Raw genomic sequence first — 27,016 nt, 5'->3', positions numbered from 1 at the left:
GGCATGGCGGAGGCGTGTCGAGGAGCTGCTCGTGAGTGGCTGAGAGACCAGGAAATAGTAGAGCCCAGCTGAGGGTCTGTAACACCAGTGCCAGAATCCAAGATGGCGACGGCAGAGTTCAAGGTATGCACTGGGCGGCGGCATGGGTAGCGACGGGGGGCAGGGGCAGCAGCCGCTGCAGTACTGGTAGTGGGTAAGGAGGGGTCACGCCGCAAGGGACGTGGCCTCCGATTCCTTACACACACATACTCTGCCAGGCCCCAAAGGAATACTACCAAGACACCAACCCAGTTCTCCTCCATGAGGGAACCTCTTAACCCTGATGAGAACATGCTCCACTCCTTCCGACCCACATGTAAGTCACCCAAGACGTTGGGAGCAAGGACTCCCTCACAAAGCCTATTACAAAGCCTATTACTCCTCCAAAAACTGTTGTTTTTTCCTCCGCAATATTACCAAGATACGTCCTTAACTCTATTGCTCGACTGCAAAAACTCTGACACAGACTCTCATTCTCTCCAGTTTAGACTACTTTAAGCTCCTGCTGTCTGGCCTTCCTGCCTCTCACCTGTCTCCCCTACAATCTATCCTAAACGCTGCTGCTAGAACACTCTATTATTTCCAAAATCTGTCTCAGCGTATCTCCTGCTGAAATCCCTCTCCTGGCTTCCTATCAAATCCCGTATCACACACTCAATTCTCCTCCTCACTATTAAAGCTTTACACTCTTCTGCTCCTCCTTACATCTCAGCCCTAATTTCTCGCTATACAAAATCCTGACTCTTGCATTCTGCTCAAGGATGTCTTCTCTCTACCCATTTTGTATATAAAGCCCTCTCACTGACTGCTGTGAAGCGCTATGTACATTAATGGCGCTATATAAATAAAGTCATACATACATACATACATACAGTTAGGTCCGGAAATAATTGGACACTGACACAATTTTCATAATTTTGGCTCTGTACGCCACCACAATGGATTTGAAATGAAACAACCGAGATGCAATAGAAGTGCAGACTTTCAGCTTAAATTCAAGGGGTTGAACAAAAATATCGTATGAAACGTTTAGGAATTGCAACCATTTTCATACACAGTCCCCTTATTTCAGGGGCTCAAATGTAATTGGACAAATTAACACAATCACAAATAAAATGTTCATTTTTAATACTTTGTTGAGAATACTTTGCAGGCAATGACTGCTTGAAGTCTGGAACGCATGGACATCACCAAACGCTGGGTTTCCTTCTTTTGTGATGCTTTGCCAGGCTTTTACTGCAGCTGTCATCAGTTGTTGTTTGTTCGTGGGTCTTTCTGCCTTAAGTTTTGTCTTCAGCAAGTGAAATGCATGCGCGTTCGGGTTGAGATCAGGTGATTGACTCGGCCATTGCAGAACATTCCACTTCTTTGCCTTAAAAAAACTCCTGGGTTGCTTTCACAGTATGTTTTGGGTCATTGTCCATCTGTAAAGTGAAGCGCCGTCCAATCAACTTCACTGAATTTGGCTGAATCTGAGCAGAAAATATATCCCTATACACTTCAGAATTCATCTAGCTGCTTCTGTCTTCTGTCACATCATCAATAAACACTACTGACCCAGTGCCATTGTAAGCCATGCATGCCCTTGCCATCACACTGCCTCCACCGTGTTTTACAGATGATGTGCTGATTATGCTTCGGATCATGAGCCGTTCCAAGCCTTCTCCATACTTTTTTTCTTCCCATCATTCTGGTACAGGTTGATCTTAGTTTCATCTGTCCAAAGAATGCTGTTCCAGAACTGGGCTGGCTTTTTTAGATATTGTTTGGCAAAGTCTAATCTGGCCTTTCTATTTTTGGGGCTAATGAATGGTTTGCACCTTGTGGTGAACCCTCTGTATTTGCTCTCGTGAAGTCTTCTCTTTATGTAGACTTGAATAATGATATGCCTACCTCCTGGAGAGTGTTCTTCACTTGGCTGGATGTTGTGAAGCGGTTTTTCTTTACCATGGAAAGGATCCTACGATCATCCACCACTGTTGTCTTCCATGGACATCCAGGCCTTTTTGTGTTCCAGAGCTCACCAGTGCGTTCCTTTTTCCCCAGAATGTATCAAACTGTTGATTTGGCCACTCCTAATGTTCCTGCTATCTCTCTGATGGATTTTCTTTTTTTTGCAGCCTAAGGATGCCATGTTTCACTTGCATTGAGAGCTCCTTTGACCGCATGTTTTGGGTTCACAGCAACAGCTTCCAAATGTGAATGCCACACCTGGAATCAACTCCAGACCTTTTACCTGCTTAATTGATGATGAAATAACGAAGGAAAAGCCCACACATGTCCATGAAACAACTTTTGAGTCAATTGTCCAATTACTTTTGGTCCCTTGAAAAAGAGGGGGCTACATATTAAAGATATGTAATTCCTAAACCCTTCCTCCAATTTGGATGTTAATACCCTCAAATTAAAGCTGATAGACTGCACTTTAAACCCATATTCATTATTTAACTGTAACTTGAATTTATTTTGCTACACAGCCGAAATAACAAAACTTGTATCAGTGTCCAATTATTTCTGGACCTAACTGTACATACAATATCAGGCTTGTCATTAGGGAGACTCCAGGAGTGGGTAGGACCTCGGTGGCCAGAACAGCGGGAGCAGGCAAGATTGTGGGGGTCACGGGCTGAGGTTGGTGGCAAGCGGCAAGTCGGATCTTCGTGGGCAAGCAGGGGTCCGTGGCAGGCAGCAAGCAGGATCGTCATGGCAACATGCAAAGGTTCAGCAACAGATAGGCAGCAGCAGGACAGGGGAGCACGAACTGAGCAGGGGAACAGGAACTGAGACTACGGAGCAGGGACAGGTCTGGGACTTGCTAGCAGGAAACAGACTGGGGAAATCTAGTTAAATGTAAAGGCCTTTAATATGAACAGGACTCCAATACAGAACAGGACTGGTACAGGAACAGATACAGAAACAGGCTGCGGCAGAAGCATAGGCATGGAGTCTGACACTAAGCAAAGACAATGAACCAAACAGGAAGCAGGAACTATAAGCACAGAGAACAGGAGCAACAAGAGGAGACAGACAGACAAACCCCAGAGCAGACAGAAAGCAGCAGAACACCCGGTGGACAAAGAAAGGAACTACGGCTAGGAGCAGGATGACTAGGAGATCCTGACAAGGCTCCAGACATAGCCGACCACATGCACCTCTTGGTCAAGTGCCTGAATACCTCGACTTTACAGTGAGTTAGCTATAGTATTCACCCAATCTGGGCCATGTGTAGCCTTACATTTGATAGAACTAGACTTCTGAGAAACTCAATAAATGTCCGAGAGCTAGCACCCTTTAGTTGATATTTTGAACATCCAATAGCTCTACTTGCAGCACTACTGAAAAGATCTCCAGAAAGTGATGCTGCTGCAGGCATTTAAATAATTAATTAACAACAACAAAAAAACCAAAGAGCGGAAACTCAATTGGCAAGCAAAAATTGACAAAAAAATTCCCATCAAACTCAATAGTTGAAAACAAGCCTGGTGGATTCTATATCATTCATTGCAAAAAAGGAACCGAGCCCACACCTTCTCCCCATCTCCATTGCCCCATGAAACAATGAATAAGACATTCTACAGATTCCCTCTTGTCCGGTTTGGGTATGACGGGTGGTGCCACAGCCAGAGATCAATATGGTTGAACCCCCACTGCGGCTGTTTGTGAACTGCCATATTCTAGTGAACCTCCTCGTCATACCTCCACCAGGCAGAACCGCTGAATGCCTCCAATGCCATCTAGATATGTAAACATAACTGGGCATAACTGAGCTGACTTCTCTCCTTGCAAGCAAGCCAGGATTGTGAAGGCTTACAGTCAGTTATCATATAACGTTGCCAACTGCTTCTCTTTCTTCTCCTCGTTCTCATAAACTTACTTTATTTCACCACTTTCATCAGGAAATCCTTACCTTGGGAGCAGGGTCCATATGTCTATGTACTCGCCAGCCCAAACTTTCTCCGTAGTAGACACACACAAATGAATACCCTGACACAAGCACTGTAGGTCTTTTAAAGTTTGTATCTGGAATATCCTTAGCTGCTTCCACACAAGTGGCAGCCACCTCACCCTGTGAAATGCGGCCACTGACCACTTCTGGTGGCCGCTTTGTGCTTGCTGTCCTTAAGCTAGCTGCACTCGCTTGTGCCATCTTAAGAATTTTTGGGGCTCTGGGATAAGTGTAAATTAGGGGTACCTCTCACCAAGGTGACATTTATATAAAAATACAGTATGTTTTTATTGAGCAACATTCCAAACTTGTATTGAAATTCTGCAAATATTACAACAAACACTGACATTTTATTTATCTACAGTACATGTCTCTTTCTGGATTTTTTTATTTGCAAAGTCACAAACAACATCTTTAAATTCAATTTTCTGATGTATATCTGATTCAATTGTCATTATGGACAGAGCGTTCAACCTTGGTTGAAGCAGCAACTGCAGAAACTCATTCTTAAAAAAGTTTCAACTTTGAAAAAGATCTTTCGCTTTTCCAGTTTGTGGCCATCATTGATAGGAAAATTCATAAATCAATTTCAATGTTAGGAAAGGTTGACTCCAATTTGTCATGCTGTAATAGTTTTTTGTTGTGCGTTATGTTTTTAAATACATTTCCAACAAATTAATTAAATTACCTATTCCATAAAAATTGTAGAAGCATTATCTTTGAATAATATCTTTCAATATAAACTTAGGCTACAGTATATGATTTAAAAAAAAAAAAAAGAGAGAGAGAGAGAGAGAGAGAATTAACTTGTGTTTGTGTTTGCTGCGTTTGATTAGAACCACGAATTTAAAATTTAATTTTGAGTCATAGTATTTGTGGAGCATCTGATATGTTGGGAGTCCAAGGAAGGTCCGGGGCCCTTGAAAAGGTCTGTGACCTTGGGCTATAGCCCAGTTAGCCCATGCCTTAAGATGGCACTGACTGGTAAAACAGTGGGTACCCACTCACTCAATCACTAACTAGTTAATTGTGAACTAAATCACGAAATAAACTAACTAGAAACATAGAAACAAAGAATTTGATAGCAGATAAAAACACTTGGCCCATGCAGAGTGCCTATTCTGCTCTCCTTTGTTGGACCTCAGACCTTATTGCAACCTTATGTACAGTTAGGTCTGGAAATAATTGGACACTGATACCAGTTTTGTTATTTTGACTGTGTACCAAAATAAATTCAAGTTACAGTTAAATAATGAATATGGGCTTAAAGTGCAGTATAACAACTTTAATTTGAGGGTATTCACAGCCAAATTGGAGGAAGGGTTAAGGAATTACATCTCTTTAATATGTAGCCCCCTCTTTTTCAAGGGACCAAAAGTAATTGGACAATTGACTCAAAAGCGGTTTCGTGGACAGGTGTGGGCTATTCCTTCATTATTTCATCATCAATTAAGCAGGTAAAAGGTCTGGAGTTAATTCCAGGTGTGGCATTCGCATTTGGAAGCTGTTGCTGTGAACCCACAACATGCGGTCAAAGGAGCTCTCAATGCAAGTGAAACATGGCATCCTTAGGCTGCAAAAAAAGAGAAAATCCACCAGAGAGATAGCAGGAACATTAGGAGTGGCCAAATCAACAGTTTGGTACATTCTGAGAAAAAAAGAACGCACTGGTGAGCTCTGCAACACAAAAAGGCCTGGATGTCCACAGAAGACAACAGTGGTGGATGATTATAGGATCCTTTCATAGCAAAGAAAAACACCTTCACAACATCCAGCCAAGTGAAGAACACTCTCCAGGAGGTAGGCATATCATTATCCAATTCTTCTTAAAGAGAAGACTTCACGAGAGCAAATACAGAGGGTTCACCATAAGGTGCAAACCATTCATAAGCCTCAAAAATAGAAAGGCCAGATTAGACTTGCCAAACAATATCTAAAAAAAGCCAGCCCAGTTCTGGAACAGCATTCTTTGGACAGATGAAACTAAGATCAACCTGTACCAGAATGATGGGAAGAAAATTATGGAGAAGGCTTGGAACGGCTCATGATCTGAAGCATACCACATCATCTGTAAAACACAGTGGAGGCAGTGTGATGGAATGGGCATGCATGGCTTACAATGGCACTGGGTCACCAGTGTTTATTGATGATGTGACATTAGACAGAAGAAGCCGGATGAATTCTGAAGTGTATAGGGAAATATTGTCTGCTCAGATTCAGCCAAATTCAGCGAAGTTGATTGGATGACGCTTCACTTTACAGGTGGATAATGACCCAAAACATACTGCGAAAGCAACCCAGGAGTTTTTTAAGGCAAAGAAGTGGAATATTCTGCAATGGCCGAGTCAATCACCTGATCTAAACCCGATCGAGCATGAATTTCACTTGCTGAAGACAAAACTTAAGGCAGAAAGACTGACAAACAACAACTGAAGACAGCTGCAGTAAAAGCCTGGCAAAGCATCACAAAGAAGGAAACCCAGCATTTGGTGATGTCCATGCGTTCCAGACTTCAAGCAGTCATTGTCTGCAAAGTATTCTCGACAAAGTATTAAAAATGAACATTTTATTTATGCTTGTGTTAATTTGTCCAATTGCATTTGAGCCCCTGAAATAAGGCGACTGTGTATGAAAATGGTTGCAATTCCTAAATGTTTCATACAATATTTTTGTTCAACCCCTTGAATTAAAGCTGAAAGTCTGCACTTTTATTGCATCTCTGTTGTTTCATTTCAATTCCATTGTGGTGGCGTACAGTGCCAAAATTATGAAAATTGTGTCAGTGTCCAATTATTTCTGGACCTAACTGTATGTATGTCTTTATTTATATAGCGCCATTAATGTACATAGCGCTTCACAGCAGTAATACACGTGAAAATCATACAAATAACAAATAATACATAATGGGAAGAAGTGCTCCAGACATAAAAGTAGCATTTAGGAAAAGGAGTCCCTTGTCCAGAGAGGTTACAATCTAATTGGTAAGTAGGAAGAATGTACAGAGACAGTAAGAGGGCATTCTGGTATGTGCATCTGCAAGGGGCCAAAGTTTATGGAGGAGGTGTAAAGTATCAGCCATAGAGCTACTGTACTTATATGCTTCCTTAAGCAGGTGTGTTTTAAGGTGGGTCTTAAAGGTGGAGAGAGAGGGTGCTAGTCAGATATTGAGGGGAAGGACATCCCAGTGGTGTGGGGCAGTCAGTGAGAAAGGTTTAAGGTGGGAGACGCCTATAGATACAATAGGGGTAGAAAGAAGACATCCTTGAGCAGAACGCAAGAGTCGGGATAGTGTATAGCAAGAAATTAGGTCTGAGAAGGAGGAGCAGAAGAGTGTAAAGCTTTAAAAGTGAGGAGGAGAATTGAGTGCGTGATACAGGATTTGTTAGGAAGCCAGGAGAGGGATTTCAGCAGGGGAGAGGCTGAGACAGATTTTGGAAATAATAGAGTGTTCTAGCAGCAGCGTTTAGGATAGATTGTAGGGGAGACAGGTGAGAGGCAGGAAGGCCAGACAGCAGGAGCTTAAAGTAGTCTAAACTGGAGAGAATGAGAGTCTGTGTCAGAGTTTTTGCAGTCGAGCAATAGAGTTAAGGACGTATCTTGGTAATATTGCGGAGGAAAAAACAACAGTTTTTGGAGGAGTAATAGGCTTTGTAATAGGCTTTGTGAGGGAGTCCTTGCTCCCAACGTCTTGGGTGACTTACATGTGGGTCGGAAGGAGTGGAGCATGTTCTCATCAGGGTTAAGAGGTTCCCTCATGGAGGAGAACTGGGTTGGTGTCTTGGTAGTATTCCTTTGGGGCCTGGCAGAGTATGTGTGTGTAAGGAATCGGAGGCCACGTCCCTTGCGGCGTGACCCCTCCCCCCGTCGCTGGGATAGTGTATAGCAAGAAATTAGGTCTGAGAAGGAGGAGCAGAAGAGTGTAAAGCTTTAAAAGTGAGGAGGAGAATTGAGTGCGTGATACAGGATTTGTTAGGAAGCCAGGAGAGGGATTTCAGCAGGGGAGAGGCTGAGACAGATTTAGGAAAGAGTAGAGTGTTTCTGGAGCAGGGTTTAGGATAGATTGAAGGGGAGACAGGTGAAAAGCAGGAAGGCCGGACAGCAGGAGGTTACAGTAATCGAGATGGGAAAAAATGGAGGGTATGTGTCAGTGTTGTAGCAGTCAAGAATCAGAGGAAACATTTCTTAGGTTCCTTAGGTTACTTTCTTATTTCGGAAAGCCTTATATCTATCCCAAGCATAAATAATTTATGTGAAAGTGAAAAATTCTACTATCTATGTTTGTCATCATTTTTACAACATTTAAAAAGATTTTTGGAGTGCCTTCAGAATAGGGAAAAAGAATGACATGGCTTACTATCTAATATCCATCTATCATTTTGTCTAAATCCTCTCATCAAAATATACAGAGCAGTGTGTTACTTGCTACGGTTGAGCAAACAATTCAGACCTGATTCTCTGAATTTCAGTCAATATATGGTCACAAATTAGAAGACAATGTCACTAAATGACAGGAATATTCCCCCCTAGTATTGTCTAAATCCTCTAGCTATAATATGACAAATTAGTGTTTTTTTGGCTATGGGTGCATCAAGAAATTGAGACATTAACTAAATCTTCTGGATTTCAGCAGATTTATTTTCACAGATAATTTTCACATTTAGAATAAAAATGTATAGTTCAGACAGGTACATTTGTTTTGTTTTAGCAATTGAAGTTGCTCCGAGGAACTCGCACAAGATCCGGACGATCCGCTGGCACTATGAAAAAATGGGGTCCCCAAAATAGTGACAAATATGGCTTTATTGGAACATACAAAAGGGGTGAACAAACTAGTCCTCCCACGGGTTTCAAGCAGACTAAGCGCTTTCTCAAGGAGTAATGGACTTACAGGAAATGAGCACTCATATAGATGCTGGGTAATTACAAAAACTGCAAACAGACTTGGCTGATTGCAGGAACAGTGATAAACCCTTATATAAAAATAAAAAACATGTTAAAAGAACACACATAAACGGTGATCAGAAAACAAAATAGTATGCATACAGTATATAGAAAGACTATATACTTGCAATAAAATGATACATTTGAACCAATAAATTTGATACACTTTTGAATATGTACACAATATGGCGGCCTATTTCAAAAGAGGAAGTGCTGTGCTCTTGTAAATGGTTGCTAAAGCAACCCAAGGAAGCTCAATACATGCTGGGAATGAGACACATGCTGGAGGGAGAAACATGCTGGGGGGGAGACATGCTGGGGGGGAGACATGCTGGGGGGAAACAAATGCTGGGGGGGTAACACATGCTGTGGGGGAGACATGCTTGGGGGAGGGGAGACACATGCCTGAGGGGCGAGACACATGATGGGAGGAGAGACAGACACATAATGGGGGGGAGACACATGCTGGGGGAGGGACACATGCTCGAGGAGAGACACATGCTGGAGGAGAGACACATGCTGGGGGAGAGACATGCTGGGGGGGAGACACATGCTGGGGGGGAGACACATGCCGGGGGGGAGACACATGCTGGAGGGGAGACACATTCTGGTGGGAGACACATTCTGGTGGGAGACACATTCTGGGTGGGGGAGACATGCTGGGGGGAGACATGCTGGGGGAGACACATGCTGGGTGGAGGAGACATGCTGGGGGGGATACACATGCTGGGGGGGGAGACACATGCTGGGGGGGGAGACATGCTGAGGGAGAGACATGCTGGGGGGAAACAAATGCTGGGGGGGGACATGCTGTGGGGGAGACATGCTGGGGGGGATACACATGCTGGGGGGAGACATGCTGGGGGGAGACACATGCTGGGGGGAGACACATGCTGGGTGGGGGAGACATGCTGGGGGGAGACATGCTTGGGGAGGGGAGACATGCCTGAGGGGGGGAGACACATGATGGGAGGAGAGACAGACACATAATGGGGGGAGGGAGACACATGCTGGGGGAGAGACACATGCTGGGGAGGAGACATGCTGGGGAGGGGACATGCTGGGGGGGAGACATGCTGGGGGGGAGACACATGCTGGGGGGGAGACACATGCTGGGGGGAGACACATGCTGGGGGGGAGACACATGCTTGGGGGGGAGACACATGCTGGGAGGGGAGACACATGCCGGGGGGAGACACATGCCAGGGGGGAGACATATGCCAGGGGAGATACATGCTGGAGGGAGACACATGCTGGGGGGGAGACACATGCTGGGGGGAGACACATGCTGGGGGGGGAGACATGTGCACATGCTGGGGGAAGACACATGCTGGGGGGAGACACGTGCTAGGGGGGAGACATGCTGGGAGAGAGACACATGCTGGGGGGAAACACATGCTGTGGGGGAGACATGCTTGGTGGAGGGGAGACACATGCCTGGGGGGGGGGAGACACATGAAGAGAGAGACACATGCTGGGGGGAAAGAGACAGACACATAATGAGGGGAGATACATGCTGGGGGGGGAGACACATGCTGGCGGGGAGACACATGCTGGGGGGGAGACACGTGCCAGGGGGGAGACACATGCCAGGGGGGAGACACATGCCAGGGGGGAGACACATGCCGGGGGGGAGACACATGCCGGGGTGGAGACATGCTGTGGGGGAGATACATGCTGGAGGGAGACACATGCTGGGGGGGATACACATGCGGGAGGGGAGACATATTCTGGGTGGGGGAGACATGGTGGGGGGAGACATGCTGGGGGGGATACACATGCTTGGGCGAGACACATGCTGAGGGGGGGGGGGAGACACATGCCAGGGAGGAGACATGCTGTGGGGGAGATACATGCTGGAGGGAGACACATGCTTGGGTGAGACACATGCTGGGGGGAGACACATGCTGGGGGGAGACACATGCTGGAGGGGATACACATGCTGGAGGGGATACACGTGCTGGGTGGGGGAGACATGCTGGGGGGGAGACATGCTGAGGGAGAGACATGCTGGGGGGAAACAAATGCTGGGGGGGGGACATGCTGTGGGGGAGACATGCTGGGGGGGATACACATGCTGGGGGGAGACATGCTGGGGGGAGACACATGCAGGGGGGAGACACATGCTGGGTGGGGGAGACATGCTGGGGGGAGACATGCTTGGGGAGGGGAGACATGCCTGAGGGGGGGAGACACATGATGGGAGGAGAGACAGACACATAATGGGGGGAGGGAGACACATGCTGGGGGAGAGACACATGCTGGGGACGAGACATGCTGGGGAGGGGACATGCTGGGGGGGAGACATGCTGGGGGGGAGACACATGCTGGGGGGGAGACACATGCTGGGGGGAGACACATGCTGGGGGGGAGACACATGCTTGGGGGGGAGACACATGCTGGGAGGGGAGACACATGCCGGGGGGGAGACACATGCCAGGGGGGAGACATATGCCAGGGGAGATACATGCTGGAGGGAGACACATGCTGGGGGGGAGACACATGCTTGGGGGGGAGACACATGCTGGGAGGGGAGACACATGCCGGGGGGGAGACACATGCCAGGGGGGAGACATATGCCAGGGGAGATACATGCTGGAGGGAGACACATGCTGGGGGGGAGACACATGCTGGGGGGAAACACATGCTGTGGGGGAGACATGCTTGGTGGAGGGGAGACACATGCCTGGGGGGGGGGGAGACACATGAAGAGAGAGACACATGCTGGGGGGGAAAGAGACAGACACATAATGAGGGGAGATACATGCTGGGGGGGGGAGACACATGCTGGCGGGGAGACACATGCTGGGGGGGAGACACGTGCCAGGGGGGAACCACATGCCAGGGGGGAGACACATGCCAGGGGGGAGACACATGCCGGGGGGGAGACACATGCCGGGGTGGAGACATGCTGTGGGGGAGATACATGTTGGAGGGAGACACATGCTGGGGGGGATACACATGCGGGAGGGGAGACATATTCTGGGTGGGGGAGACATGGTGGGGGGAGACATGCTGGGGGGGATACACATGCTTGGGCGAGACACATGCTGAGGGGGGGGGGAGACACATGCCAGGGAGGGGACATGCTGTGGGGGAGATACATGCTGGAGGGAGACACATGCTTGGGTGAGACACATGCTGGGGGGAGACACATGCTGGGGGGAGACACATGCTGGAGGGGATACACATGCTGGAGGGGATACACGTGCTGGGTGGGGGAGACATGCTGGGGGGAATACACATGCTGGGGGGGACACATGCTGGAGGGGAGACACATGCTGGGGGGGAGACACATGCTGGGGGGGAGACACATGCTGGGGGAGAGACATGCTGAGGAGAGAAACATGCTGGGGGGAAAACACATGCTGGGGGGGAGACACATGCTTGGGGGGGAGACACATGATGGGAGGAGAGAGAGACATGCTGGGGGGGAAAGAGAGAGACACATAATGGGGGAAACATGCTGGGGTGGAGACACATGCTGGGAGGGATATACATGCAGGGGGGGAGAGAGATGAATATTGAAGAAAATGAAATGGAGACAATGTATATTGGGGAGAACAGAGAAAGGCATTAAGGGAAATAAAGATAAGGGGGAAGAAATTGAATAACATGGGAAGGAAAGAGAGACAGAAGGAAACGAGTGAGAGACATAAGGGAAAGACGAGAAATATATGAAAAGGGGACAATAGAGCAACACAAATTGAAACGATAGAATGACGAAGTGTGTGCAAAGGACATTAGGGGAGGGAGATGAAGGAATAAGTGGGGTGAGAGAAATAAAGAGACATGACTGGGCAAAGTTAAAGTATGTATCTATGTATGTATGAATATATTTATATAGCAACATTGAGGAACAATTCATGTGATAATAATGGGAATACAGTATGTGCTTCAGACAAAAAAACAATAGGAAAAGAAGTCCTTGCCTCGAAGAGCTTACAATCTATGTGGTATGTGTGTAGAACTTACAGAGACAGTCGGAGGGCATTCTTGTAAATGCGTCTGCAAGGGGCTACGGTCAGTGCATCCAAGATGTATGTATATAGGAGTGCGTGTAGACAGCAGGCCTGCAGAGGTACCCTTATGCTTCATTAAAGAGATGCATTTTTAGATAGGTCTTACAGCTGTATAGAGAGGGTGCCAGTCGGATGTTGAGAGAAAGGACATTCCAGAGGTGTGGGGCAGTGAGAAAGTTTTAAGGTTGGAGAGGGTTTCAGATACACAAGGGGTAGAGAGAAGGCACCCTTGAGCAGAACTCAGGAGTCAGGCAACTGTATAGCGGGAAACTAGGTCTGAGATGTAAGGAGGGGCAGATACAAATATAATTGTTCTGACTGCCAATGAACAAATAATTGGGCCCAATTCTTTGTTTTTGTCCTGGCCCCAAAAAAATATTTTGCCAGTCAGTGTAACACCGTATCTGCTATTTTTAACTGTTTTAAAAGTTACAATATACTGTATGTAAACTGTCCTCCTGAAATATACAAGTCATATAATTAAGTAATAATCCCCGAAGAACAGGGCATTACTGGCCAATAATGCCCTGGCTGGAAGAGTTGAAGGCCCGAGGCGAAGCCGAGGGACTTTAACCCATCCAGGGCATTATTGGCCAGTAATGCCCTGTTCTGAGGGGATTATTACTATTATAGGCAAAATGTAGACTTTTTTCATAAATAATGGACACTTTTGTATAGTTATATAGATTTTTTTTAATTAAAATAAATTGGTAAATACTGATGCAGCGGCCGTTATTCGAACGCGCCTCGACTCAGTTTTCGTGTTGACCGCTGTATTCCATTCGGTATTTTCTCATTTTATCACTATTTTTTTTTTTTTTTGCACAAACAAATTTCTATACAGTAACATACTTACCTGTGCCTGATTGACAGAGATAAATGATTACACAATATCAATATTTCAAAACCATAAAAAACAAACAGAAAATGATTAAACACATTAAACAATAAAACAATGCAATTTTTTTTTTTTTTGGGATGAAAAACTTTTGCACTACTGTAGAGTTTGGGAAAAGTCGTTAGCAAGAGGGGTGCCAATCCAAGCACGAGCCCATGTATGCCTCAACAGGCCATTTATAGTGTCTCTCACAGCTCTCATAACTGTAGGGGTAACACGGAAATAACGCTCCAATTCATTCAAAATGTTATTTCTTAAATTTGGTGGCAGAGCCCTCTTTCTTTTATTTCCTTCATAATTTACACTGTGGGTCCAACCGCTGTACATCTCAAAACTGACGTGGTGTTTAAATATTGCCAGGGCAAATTTCTGGGCTACACCAGCACATCCAGTCCTGTATTTCTCCCGGTCGTGCTGGGTCAGGTCGGTCAAGATGATGTCCGGCATCGTTGGAAGCCTGGGTGCTGGTGTACTTCTGGCAGCAGGCGAGCTTAGGCGGTGTGGGAGGATGCTTTCCTCCTGTTGTGGCCTTACCGGGGTTGTCACCTCGTCCTCAAAGGCATACAGGCACACGTATTCTGATGGATGGGGTGAGCGTGGGGTGCTTGGTGAGGGAAGCGTGAAGGTCACGTCATGCTGGCCACCCTCCTGCTCCTGCGTCAGACAGACAGGGACAGGAACTCGCAGGAAAGAATACATCCCCACAATCTTCCTTTCCATCTTCTCCATGTTCCTTGCCATCTTCTCCATGTTACTTACCATCTTCTCCATGTTACTTTCCATTTTCTCCATGCGCATATCCATACTCAACATGGTCTCCAAAAGAAGATCAACCTTTTGGTCCGTGCTGTAGATATCTGCGTAGGTGGGTGGTGGAGAAGGTGACCAGGGGGTTGCCAGGAGAGCAGCAGTGGCGAGGATGGGTTGTGGGGCATATGAGCCGGGGGTTGACAGGAGAGCATCAGTGTCGAGGATGGATTGTGGATCTGGTCAGCAGGGGGTTGAAAGGAGAGCATCAGCGTCGAGGATGGGTTGTGGAGCAAGTCGGCAGGGGGTTGACAGGAGAGCATCAGCGTCGAGGATGGGTTGTGGAGCAGGTCGGCAGGGGGTTGACAGGAGAGCAGCAGTGTCGAGGATGGGTTGTGGAGCAGGTCAGCAGGGGGTTGACAGGAGAGCATGAGCGTCGAGGATGGTTTGTGGAGCAGGTCGGTAGGGGGTTGACAGGAGAGCAGCAGCGTCGAGGATGGGTTGTGGAGCAGGTGAGCGGGGGGGTGCAAGGAGAGAATCGGGATTCCATTTGACTTGCCCAGTGCTAAGTGCGCCGATCTTCTTCTTTACAAAATAAGGCCCAGGGGTCTTAACCTTTGGAGCCTTCGAAACATTTTCTTTATTCTGCTTTGGTTTTCGCTTAGGTTTTGTCTGGGAAACAGCTTCCGCCTTTCGCTTGGCCGGCACGGCAGAAGCAAGGTAGTTCCTGCATCCGTAGAATCGGGGGCGATCCATGGAAACAGATGGACGAATGCACAATGCAGTATCTGGACAAGAGCAAGTTCAGATAGAGATCAGTGTGTGAGAGTCTATGCAATTTATCTCACCTTTTATTTAAATTTTTTCGCGGGCATGGACACGAGTTGCAGGTGTTAAAAGTGGGCGGACTGTGTACTAATCCTGTCGAGTGACGTTGAGGCACATTAAATTAAAGTATAAATACACCATCCATTTTGTGTATTCAATGCACATTCAATACACATCAAATTCACATCGAATTGCTCTGTGTGCGCTTGCAATTTTTTTCTATCAGCAGCAATGCCAAAGAAAAGGATTTCAAAAGATCTCAGCTTGAGAATAAAGGATATGTACCAGAATGGACACAGCATTGCACAGATCCACCACTGGTTAGCTGCTTCGGGCCTCGGTTTAGCAAAAAGCACTGTTTGTTATCATGCGCATGGGAAGGCAAAAAACGTCAAAAGAAAGCCGACTGTCACTACTGAGTAAGTACTTACTGTATTTTCCTCCATAACTCTACCAACGTCTTGTACTGAACTGGACAGTACAGTATTAGTAATATTTTATTGATCATTACAGTACCTTTCGACTGTACTGTACAGTATAACATTTTTGCCATTCTTACAATCAGTCACTAGCTTTTTAAGTCAACTCTAGTAATATACTGTACTGTCTTCTGTACTTTAGGAGGTTGTGTCATAGTGTAATCATTTCAAAAGATCCTGTTTTCTTTGAACTAATAATCCTGCAGTTTGAGGGGCTATTTATTTAATATATTCATACTGTATACTGTTGCGCCCAAAGTGTACTCACAGTACATTAAGTGCAGCAGCAACATCAGACAATAAGAAATCTGTGCGCTATTGGGATGCTTAATGTTCCTACTGTAACAAATTGTTCTGTTTTTCTTTACACATTAGGTGGACCAAATAAGTGACGCAAATGATGAGACGTGTGCCACAAGGGCAAAGAATGCACTAGAGGCTACTCACAAAATAAAAGCATCAGAGACCAGTATCAGGTTGATGAGACGGAAATTGGGTTGGAAATATGGGCGTTTTAAGTAAGTACAGTACAGTATACAGTACGTCACCAATGCCCTCTTTTTTTATGTTAGGCTCCCTCCTAATACAGTATCATACTGTATGTCCAGCATTTATTGGCTCAAACATTTTTCCTTGTCATTACAGAGCGTATCCTATGATAAGGGAAGCCAACAAAATAAAAAGTGTGGACCAGGCACGGGCATGGATTGAAAGTGGCGAGACTCTATATACTCTTACACTGCAGATATCTATATCCACACACTGCCGCCCCCTCTGTGTACACACACACACACACACACACACACACACACACACACACACACACACACACACACACACACACACACACACACACACCAGCTCTACTCACACAACACAGCAGCTCTACACACACATGCTACACCCATAAACACTGCTGCTGACACACACACATCAGCTCTGCACCCACAACACAGCCGCTCTACACACACAACACACAAACTGCTGCTACACACACATACAACTGCACAACACAACACACACTGCTGCTGACACACACACACACACACAAACACACACACACACACACACACACACACACACACACACACACACACAAATGCAGCCACTTACTAAACTTTACAGACTCTCTCCCCCCCCCCCCCCCCAATTCAACTGAATCTGCTCAGAGAATTTCAGTCAGCTCAGAAGGGAGAGGAGTCAACCCATGGCTGTTACTTCATTCTGACAAATCCCCTGCCCTGTCTCAGCTGTTGTGAAAGCTGATTGGCTGGAAATAAACAGATTGAGAATTACACTTTGCAAGCTGCTAAAATTCCGGGCATTACTGATTGGATAATGCCCGGAATTTTAACCAATCAGAGAGCAGGGTTTTCAATAATACCATGAATTTTACTGCTTTAGCCTATAATAACTCATATACCAGCATTGTATTTGTAAACCATGCCCACTACTGTACATTTGTAAGAGGATATCTAGATGTTTATTCCTACCTTAAGAAACAATTGAGTAGTGCTGTAGTTCCAATGTTAAAACAATAATGGGTGAGATGAATAATGAGAAAAAAAAACCTGTAAAGCTACAAATAATGAGATACAATATATAAAAAAAACAACCAAAAAAAAAACATACTTGACACTGAATCTTTATGCCTACAGAAATGTACTGTACAAAAGTTACCAGAGCATGGATAGAGAGTACATTTCTCTTTGTTCTTAAAAATCAATATATACATTGTCAAAATGTTATATGTCAAAGACTCCAATTTTTCATCCAGTTAGAAACTTTTTAATGAATAACACTAAAACAAGTGCTGAGAAAACTGGAGAACAAAATGCTAAAAAGTCTACAGGCAGAGAAGTGCTTCCAGAAACAAAATTGAAATCTGATTACATGTTACTGTACAGCAACAACACTTAAGAGCAGACACGTTACACATATAATTTTTGAAAGTCTGTAGCAAAATACAAAATGTTTCATGTATAGGAAAGAATACCAAATGCCTTCTAGCACATAAAATGGAGAGCAACACCAAACAAAAAATCTTTTGCTTCAATTCTCCTTTTGATACACCAATTACACTGGCTTTATATCAATAATAGTGGATGCATTTTTGTTAAATAAGCTTGACTATGGATAACGTGTTATCCTATTGTATATCAAATAACGCATATGTTATCAGTAGTTATATTGTTTGGTACAATACTGTAGTTGCAATGGAAAAAAAGGGATTTTGTTTTTCTTCTTTGAACTATTCTTCGAAATGGAATTTGGGTCAACCTGAAAATAAAAGCCACAAGGTACAGAGTTTATATCTTTTAAAAAGCTGAAAGGCTGATACAATTTGATTTGAAGCCTTAAACGGCAGGTGTCTCCTTTAGAATAAGATAATACAAATGTAGAAGCCTTCTATGGCATTTCTATTTGACAGTAAAAAAAACACACTCAGTAATGGATTTGTTTTTCAATCCTAGATATCACTTTGACCTTAAAAGTGTCAACACTGATATAAATAAATGAGCAAGGTAAACTGTAAGGAGTTTTATGTAGTGTTGATCTACAAGTTCCGAACTGTTGTATCGAAAGAGATGTACCTCATGAAATAAGAAAATATGGCTCATACTGTATAATTGAACTGATATTTTAGAGTCATATACAGCTTCCGCGCTTCTGTGTGGCAGACAAATGAGAAGCAAGTGGTTCTTAAGCTGTGATCCATTGTGCCGGAGGTCATTGGGAGTTCCTTGAGAAAAACTTTGATATGGTTGACATTTCACTCTAAGAGAGCCTTTTTTGTCATATTTTTTTTAATTTTCTAATTTGAAAAGATTATTAATATAGAAGCTTTGAGTTTTTTTTAATTGTTTTAATTTGACTGATGTATCACAAAGCATGTATGTAATAATTGAGTTATTATTATTTTTCCTATTTATTTATAAGGCACCCAAATATGCCAGCACTGCATTATGATGTACTGTAGGAAACTAAATAACATACTGTATATTGATCACATTTAAATATCAGATGCTGATACAATACATCAGGGGAGCGCAAACTTTTGGCACTGTGCCCCGCTGCCAGCTCCCACTTGCTCTCGGGCCCCACTTACCTTACTCGGCGGCGTCATATGACGCCGCCGGGTCACACGACGTCACATGATCCTGTTGTCATGGAGACGTGCGTGTGACGTCACTCCGCATGACACTGCGGCGTCATTTGACGCCACATTGCCATGGCGACGCGTCTCAGCAGCCTTCAGAATAACAGTAAGTTGAAGTTGCAGAGGCCTCACGCGATCCCCGGCATTTAATTTAAATGCCTAGGGGAAGAGCGTGGGGCCTCTGCAACCACCTGCGCCCCCCTCATAAAGCGCACCCCCCACTTTGTGCACCACTGCAGTAGGTAATATATGTCAGTAACTAAGCGAAATTCCAAAAATGGAGAAAAAAAAGCTGTGCACTGCAAATATAATTGTAGGGCTAAGCACATAAATTGAAGTTAGAATCAATTTATTGGGATGGGTGACAGCGTGGATGATGACAAAGGGTTACTTTGACAAAGCGCCGTGCTACTCGAAACTTGGCAGAGTAACCCTTTGCCATCATCACGCTGTCACCCATCCTAATAAATTCATTTTAACTTCAATTGATGTGCTTAGCCCTACAATTATATTTGCAGTGCACAGCTTTTGTCTCCGCTTTTAGAATTTCTCTTTGATACTTATTTGCTGGAAGCACCTCAACGGAGTCAGAATACCTTCAATTCGTGAGTACTACCCCAGCGTTTTTTCATTCTACTTTAGATATGGTCTTGGATGAAGATTGGAAATCACTTTATTGCTCTAGGGATACAAACCTATCAGTGGTGAGGAGAACCAGCCAGACCAGTCTTACAGGCAGGCTCTGGCTCTGTTATCCACACATACTCCACTTCTATTAGGTACATACCCCCACATTTGAGCTACAGACTGAACTATTTATACGGTATGAGATGTTTGAACATACCATTACTGAGATCATCAGAATGAAGATTACCAAGTATATTTAAAAGAATAATTTTTCTGACTCGATCAATCAATACTCACTACTGTATGTATTTTTTTTGCCGCTAACTCTGTAGCACCAGTCTTTGAACTATTGTTCTATTTTTGCATGTCAGTAACTTTGTTTGCATTTGAATCGTTTTTTTAATTAGATGCATTACATTTAAATCAACAGGTTTTTTTATTATTGTTCCCTTTATTACTGTTCCTGTATAAATGTAATGTTACTACAAATAATTGATATATCTTACTACTTGTTCTTAGTGAATAACTAAATTCTTAATATAGATTATTTTTAAATGGGTTTTGAGCATATATGTGTAGCCAGGTCCTCCGGTTTCCCCTTACCTCTTCGGGGTGCGGGACGTGCTTCGGGGGCGGCTAATAGGTGAGCCGGTCGCCGGGAACTTGCGGAGCACTCGGTTAGCGGGGGCCGCCAATTTGGAAATGTGCGCGCATGCGCATTAGTGATCGGGAGTTGTGGCGGCCATTATAGAGTTGCGCATGCGCAGTGATACAGGAGAGGCGGTCATTTTAGATAGAAGCATCTCTAGCGGTGGCCATTACAAGGGAAGGCTCTGTGTGGGACTACAAGTCCCATGAGCCTCAGGGAGTTGGGACATCAGGTGGTCACAGCAGCCAATGGGGTTGTCAGAACTCTCTGCTCTCTGATTCTGATACATTTCGCACGCTGGAGAAAATAGGCAGTTGGTGACAGTTGGGGCTGGGAGAGCAAAGGGAGAGGAGGTGCAGGGGTCAGTGACCCACTGCATAGGCCAGTATTCCCCCTAGGCCCCTGTTAGTGCCCTGAGTCACCCTCAGTTTGTGTTGCTGCAGGGAACAGCCCTTAAATAGGGACCTTGCCTGATTAGTGATAGTAGCATTCAGGGAAGCAGTACTTCACTGAGGATCTTGTCACTTGTAGTTTGGGACCAGGCTATGCTGCGGAGTCAAGTCTTGTGAGAGACACTCCCCTGAGGTGGGAACCTCATCGTGAGAGACTGCGCTGGATCGGCTGATCCTTTTTGAAGTGTCAGTGACCGGGTGCTGGAGCGCCCGGCAGGTATTTTCTAAAGTGCACCAACATACCGGTACCTGCAGGCGCTGATTCCGCCTTGGGGGTGGGTTCCTTGGGGACACTCAGAGGTTAAGTGACCAAGGGACTGGTCCGTTACGTTGGACACGGTGGTGGGAGAGGGACACTACTGCACAGTGACGTTAAAGTATACTGTTAAAGTCATTCATATGTGTGGATATGCTCTACACAGTTAAGGACATTCATATGTGTGTATATGCTCTATATATATATATATACAGGCATACCCTGCATTAACGTACGCAATGGGACCAGAGCATGTATGTAAAGTGAAAATGTACTTAAAGTGAAGCACTACCTTTTTTCCACTTATCGATGCATGTACTGTACTGCAATTGTCATATACGTGCATAACTGATGTAAATAACGCATTTGTAACAGGCTCTATAGTCTCCCCGCTTGCTAACAGCTTTGGTACAGGTAGGGAGCCGGTATTGCTGTTCAGGACATGCTGACAGGCGCATGCGTGAGCTGCCGTTTACCTATTGGGCGATATGTCCTTACTCGCGAGTGTACTTAAAGTGAGTGTCCTTAAACCGGGGTATGCCTGTATATAGTAAAGGTTTACGTATATTTGCTAGCTGTTATTGTTGTTCTTGGACAGGGGAATCTCACATATAGGGGATTCTGGGCAAGTGGAGGCGCTGCCAGTTATTATATTGTTGCCCCAGGCTCCCAGTAGCGGAGGCTCAGATCTCTATGAACCAGCAGGTAAAGATAGCACCCGTAGACCCACCTGGTCATATAGAAAGAGGGCTACATATGGTTAAAAGAAGTATTTGACATATGATGGTTCTAGTTGGTTTGAAGCTACTTCTGTATCTATAAAACTACAATTCCCATTTCTCCTAAAAATGGGATAAAATAAATAAATAAAAATCTCACCATTTAATATAACAGTGCTTCTGAAATAAAGCCCCACTAGTTTTGTCCTGATGTTTAAAAGGTATAGTATAGTATTAGGGCAAAACTGGTGCAAAAATAATGGATTTATATGCTATGTTTGCCCGTGATCTAGTGATTTTGTTTTGCCCCACTTTGCATGTAGGAGACTTTGTCAAATGACCCCCAAAGATAATTTAATTATAAAAGCCTAATACTGTAAGTGCAAAACTGGGACAGAATTGGAGTAAAAAAGCACCAGATTTATCAAAGAACTTTGTATTCACAGCTGCATTGAATCTCAACCACCTCAATGTACAGCTGCGTTGCCCCAAAGCTGTTTCCCTCTGCACAGGACCAGCGAGCTAAGGGTTAACATTTGCTTGTACTTTGTGGAATGCCAACCCACCCACTGGAATGTCAATGAGCCAAGAAGACAAAAAACATTGTATTCAGAGCTGCATTGAATCTCAACTACCCCAGTGTACATCTGCGTTGCCCCAAAGTGTGTGAGCCGTTTTCTGAGATATATGAAAATTCCCTAAAGGGGTTAAATAAATGAAGCATATGTTTTTGTGATTTAGTGCAATTAAAATCAGGGCAAAGCCAGTATCAGAGTTCCCTAATTATAAAAGTAAACTGTGGGTGCACAAATATTCTAGTGTGAAATATTAAAACTTACATCACAGTGAGCTACACTCAACTTGAAGGAACCTGAAAACCGGAAAAATGGGATAATTATACTGTTACACTATTGAAAGGGAAAAATAACCCGGCGCTAGTGAATAATAAAGTGTGAAATAAAGTAATGGTATTGCAGCTCAAACCCCAAAAAAGAACAACCTCTAGGTTCATAGAATCAGCGAAAATGTGAAACAATGGGAAGCGCTAAGTGAAATAAATACATTTGAACTATTTCAAATAGTGTGATAAAGGAAATAAACATTTCCTTTATCACACTATTTGAAATATTTTACATTTGTTTATTTCACTTGGCATTTCTCATTGTTTCACATTTTCACTGTTATACTATCCCCTGGGATTACTGCTCTGCAGGAACGAATAACTAATTGCTGAAAGATTATCTCCAAAATCTTGAAAAATCATAAGCGACCGGCTGATATTCCTGTTTACCGAAACTGACACCTTTGCCTGCTGCTACAGGAACCCGCACCAGGAAGAGTACAAAAATACGTTTGGAGTAAAATACTATTATTATCATATTCCAGTGGCCACACGCACATGTTCTAAAACAATGGGTAACACATTTTTTAAATGATTTATATAATTGTTGCACGTTTGGACATTTAGGGGCATATTCTAGGAGCTTCAATGACTTTGCTGCCATCTCGAACGATGTGGCATGTTCCCACTGAATGGTTTGTCATTTGTGTTATGACGGTATTCAGAAAGAATCTTAAACCCTCTCAAACCGTGAGGTAGGAAAATGTCAATACCGCTCGGCGTACCAGTTACCTTATCTCAGCTTTTTTCTAAGTTCTCCCCTGCGATCTTCTCGCAATCTGAGCTGCACAGAGAGAGCCGCCTCTCCCTGCACAGCTCTCACAGGCGATCACAGTGTTTTTATTTAAATTTGAATACTAGTGAACAGGAGCAGGGGGTCGAGTGGTAAGAAAACTATACCTAACAATTTGAGGAAAACTGAATTCAGTAAAATGTACAATCAATGGACTTTTAGAGCCATCAGAGGAGTGTGGGTTGGACTAATCAGTGAATGAAACTGATGACAACAAAATGACATTTTTGAAAACATACATTTTTTAATAAAGTAATTTATTTTTTCTCATTGTTTAATCCTTGTTTTCATCCTTTTCTTGCAGATACTGCAGGCTGATAAACATCAAGACCTTGTTTATATAGGAAACACATAAAGCGATAATGGATCATTAAGGTAATGTACGCGTTCCATTCAATTGGCATTACCTGTACCACAAATGAATACAAATTCAATTAAATGCATATGCGTTCTATACAGTTTACATATAACGTGCATGCGCACAGACACAGCTGTACAGTATAATTCATGTATCTATTTATTTTCGATTATTTTAAAGGTAAAACGGTACAAGAGATAGCCAGAAGATGTTGGTTGAAGAAGATTGTATTATTGTAAGAAGATTATATTATTTCACAAAGTCTTCGTTATTTATCTCTGAGCTCTAATTTAGTCACCTGAAGTTTTTTTTATGAGAATAAGGGGTGGTTTACATGACAGTTAGCTTAAAGACACAGTAGTATCGCTTATCGTTACTGCAGAGTATTATAGTAGCCGCTAAATTAAATTTTACAGCCGCTGCGCAGTCACGGGGCTGCAACATGCAAGTAAAAGCTGAGGCTTTACACGTCACCGAATACAGTGTCTGGCTACATCAAAATATCTTCCATAGTGTCCCTTGTAAGTAAGGTCTCATAGAGCCTCTGCAAAAATTGCAATGGTAGATCATCTATAATTTCCTCTGAGACCTATTTCAACCTCAGATTTTTCCTCTGGCCACTGTTATCCAGCTCCTCAATCTTGTATTTCCGCATTTGTAAACTCGTTTCTTTCTATCTTGCTCTCTTGTTCTTCCATCTATATGTATGTATGTCTTTATTTATATAGTGCCATTACTGTACGCAGCGCTTAACTGCAGTAATACACGTGACAATAATAACAAATAATAAAAATAACATATAAAGGGGAGAAGTGCTTCAGACATAAAAGTAACATTTAGGAAAAGGAGTCCCTGCTCCGAAGAGCTTACAATCTATAGTTCCTATAACCCCCTTGCCGGCTCCTAAGGAGTTTACAGCAAGTGTCTCTTTAATTAGCTTACTCAGTCTTTATCACCTTGTCAGGGTGCTGGATTCGTGCAGGCTGGACATTGGTAATATAATGATATAAATATATTCATGATCTTTATTTAACGCCTTCGATAAAGGCTCAGTCTTTTAATATCCTATAATTTGAGATAGATTTCCCCCCAAACCTTCATGTTTTAAGATAAATTAGCAGATTCACCATTGGATCCTCTCCTCTACAGGCATACCCCGGTTTAAGGACACTCACTTTAAGTACACTCGCGATTAAGGACATATCGCCCAAAAGGCAAATGGCAGCTCACGCATGCGCCTGTCAGCACGTCCTTAACAGCAATACCAGCTCCCTACCTGTACCGAAGCTGTGCGCAAACGGGGAGACTATAGAGCCTGTTACAAATGCGTTATTTACATCAGTTATGCACGTATATGATGATTGCAGTACAGTACATGCATCGATAAGTGGGGAAAAGGGAGTGCTTCACTTTAAGTACATTTTCGCTTTACATACATGCTCCGGTCCCATTGCGTACGTTAATGCGGGATATGCCCGTATTCTGTTATCTCTTAGCCAAGCAGCCAAATCCATCCATATTTTTTTAAATAATTTTAAAATTACTTGTATCTGCATTAATTTTCCTCAATTGATTCCTGCTTCATGTTCTATGTTCATTCTTGTTGGTTCATTCCTTTTTGTTCATACTTTTTAGCATGTCCCCTTGAAAAGTTCAAAGGTTAAAGTACTTTTATGGTATTTCATAGGAAGGAGTGATTGAAAAGCTTATATATTTTAAAAGTATTTACACACAATAAAGAACTCTATCGGTCCATTAAAAGGTATCAAATCTACTATGATTATAAAACAAAAGATTTTTTTGTCCATCAAGAGTTAGACATATATTGCAAGACATACTGTGCTATCATCATAAAGTTCCCTGAAGCATACAGTACTGTATGATGGAATTTTACACTAAACTTTAACCACAATTTATGAGGATGATTGCATTGGAATAATATAAATACCCACCTACTGTACCCACCTATGTGATGTCTTGACCCTTTATTGTATTTGTGCTCACGTACCCTATTATCCGCCCCCTCCCCCCTCCATTACTCCTTCTGGTTTTGCCTATTATATTTTTATGATTGTTTATTGCTTGTTATCGTTTTTTGATGTAGGGTATGCGGTTCTGCTTATGGTGGTTTGTGTTACACATTAAATCTCATCTCTTTTGGCATTATCCCTTTCATTTGTTCTATTATCTACAGACAGTGTGTGCTGGGCTATTTGTTGCTTATATGAATATCACATTGTTAGAATAGTAAAGCTGGTAATATTAAAGTAAAAGAATGAAAGTTTAAAATATAGTGGTTTTCGACTTCCATCAACATCATCTTCTGGCTGTCGATTTGACGCTTTCATTTCTGAAAAATTATGCTTTAAGTATACAGGTACTGTTGTACGCATACGTGAATGCAAACCAAAGTGCGCATGTGTCAATGCATTTACAGGTTATGGCACGCTTACAGTACAGTACGCGTGTGATTCGGAATTACAGTTACTACTGTACAGTACATTATATTTACCTTCATTATAAACATTGCCAACCAGGTGGAGATGAACCAATGTCAGGGATGTACTGTGCGTAGATGTTTGAGTCAACCATGTAGTCGGGATGCAAGCTGACAGAGTTATTTGGTTCCTGCTGATGATATTGGAATAGGTAGCCAGACTGACCCATACAGTTATAATCAGGTTGAGGCTGGTTCTCAGGTAGGGGCAGGTAGCCAGAATGTAGGTTCCATCGGGTTTTCAGTGCCGGTTGGACCGTAATGGTAGTAGTATTGGTATTGAAGCAGGTACTCTGGCCGGTAAGCCAGGGGTGGCATATTGGAGGCTCGGGAAGAAAGATTATTTAATCTCTTGTTCCCGATCTTTCTCCTTTTGAAGTTTCCATGATCAAACATACCCGCAAAAGATTGGTGCAGTGACCAACAACCTCTTTTGCTGCCTGCACGTGGGGTGTTTTAATAAAGCAAAGATTCATTGACAAAGTATGTCATATAGAATTCTTCCAACCGTGAGGGTTTGGTGAATTTTTTACGTATTCGTACTTGTCAATGATAAGGTCATAGATCTCAGATACAGTCATCTTCTTATCTGTTCCAGGATTAATAGCAGATAATATCATGAATGTGAAACTGCATTGGGGTCTACTAATAGGATTTGACATCGTACTATGTCCCATGCTACAGTCAGCAGTGAAGTCAATGTT

The 27,016-nt window shown here is 43.7% G+C and overlaps 1 long non-coding RNA gene across 1 annotated transcript in view; it reads left to right on the top strand.

Annotated features, from left to right (window-relative positions):
- Nucleotides 1-25,305, top strand: part of LOC142471005 (uncharacterized) — a 45,232-nt gene extending 19,927 nt beyond the window's left edge. Inside the window, exons 2-3 of the long non-coding RNA XR_012789360.1 lie at nt 23,762-23,832; nt 23,996-25,305. This is a non-coding gene — a long non-coding RNA (uncharacterized LOC142471005). The remainder of the gene's footprint in view (nt 1-23,761; nt 23,833-23,995) is intronic.
- Nucleotides 25,306-27,016: the final 1,711 nt, after the last annotated feature.

The sequence above is a fragment of the Ascaphus truei genome, chromosome 1 (genome assembly GCF_040206685.1).
Source record: "Ascaphus truei isolate aAscTru1 chromosome 1, aAscTru1.hap1, whole genome shotgun sequence".
In the NCBI taxonomy this organism is placed as follows: Eukaryota; Metazoa; Chordata; class Amphibia; order Anura; family Ascaphidae; genus Ascaphus; species Ascaphus truei.
Note: the sequence above shows the minus strand (reverse complement) of the source record. Positions and strands in the feature narration are given on the sequence as shown.